Source organism: Octopus bimaculoides, chromosome 28 (genome assembly GCF_001194135.2).
Source record: "Octopus bimaculoides isolate UCB-OBI-ISO-001 chromosome 28, ASM119413v2, whole genome shotgun sequence".
Lineage (NCBI taxonomy): Eukaryota > Metazoa > Mollusca > Cephalopoda > Octopoda > Octopodidae > Octopus > Octopus bimaculoides.
In genome coordinates this window covers 4,764,621-4,766,199 of record NC_069008.1, presented here as the reverse complement: position 1 = coordinate 4,766,199, position 1,579 = coordinate 4,764,621, and positions in this window count along the sequence as shown.

Sequence of the window (1,579 nt, the reverse complement as noted above, 5' to 3'; positions counted from 1 at the left end):
ATATAGCCCCGGGCCGACCAGAGCCTTATGAGTGGATGTAGTAGACGGAAACTGATCGCTAACCACTACACACATTTTTTTTCTCCCCTTGTTTCTTTCTGTGTTCCTTTCTGTGGAAGAGCGTAGGCTCAAAACGTTAAAGACTTTTTCAATTCCCATGCGTTATACTAATACATCTGTTTGTTTTCTACACCACCTGTCTTCGTGTTTTGTTTTTTTGTGAATTCTCCCTATACATGCATACATACATACTTATATATATGTGTGTTTGCCCTCCCAACATCACTTGGCAACCATGCTGGTGTGTTTATGTCCCCGTAACTTAGTTTTATATATATATATATATATATATATGACTAATTGGGCAGATGCGTGTCAAAGGTCGCAGAACTGCCACAAATTAAACGCTTGTCTGATGTCGCTGAACAGAGCTCAATGTATAGATGGGTGATGAGGAATGACCAATGGACCTAGATATGGATTCCATTGGTTATTTACAGGAGTATAAGAAAGAAGAGAACTGATTCCTTCGTCAGTAGTTGTGGCCCGGTGAGATGAAACACAGACTCGGGAACAAAAGAACGACCCAGGTTCAAATCCCGTTGGAGACAGGATTTTGGAAAGCTGCAGGAAGACAAATTGGACAAACTGGTTGGGCCTAGCTCCCGTACAGTGTCAGGCATAAGGGCCAAAACACTTGTCGGGTGGGATTTCATCCTCTGAAGTTCCCTCCCGCCTTGCGCCGAGTTCCTGTTATTTATTTAGTGGTTTGCAACGACGAAGTACAGTCGTGAAAAAAGGAATATCTTCCAATGATAATAAATAATGAATATATATACAAGGTGTTATTTTTTTTTGTTTCTCTTAACTCAAATGTTCGATGAATATGTATCGATGTACACTTACACAAATATATATATATACACCTATACACGAACGTCTATATATATATATCAACCCCACAACACACACACAGATATCTGTGTTTGTGTGTGTGTGTGTGTGTGTGTGTGTGTGTGTGCATGAACTTCTGTCCCATTCACATGATGGATAACCAAAAGTGATATGACTAAGGACCGGACATACATATATTCATATATACACGTAGACAACGATATATACACACGCATACACACACATTTATACAAATAGATACTCGTATATCTGGACATACATCGACTTATATAGAGATAATAATATAGATATCCGTATACACAACGACACACACACACACACACACATTATATATAATATATATATATATCATAGATAGTGAGACAGAGAGTTCAGATGGGTAAGAGAGAGAGAGAGAAAGGGAGAAAGAGAGAGAAAGGGACAAAGAGAGAGAAAGGTACAAATTATACTGTTGTCTGCAACGCGAAATGAATATCTTCGCACTAATTAAATATGTATATATTCATTTTTCGATGCATATATATGTACCTACGAATGTACGAATATGTGTGTGTGTGTGTGTGTGTGTGTGTGTATGCGTATGTACGTCTCTGCCTCTGTATGCGTGTGTATGTATGTGTGTGTGTGTGTGTGTGTATATATATATATATATGTGTGGGGGGCG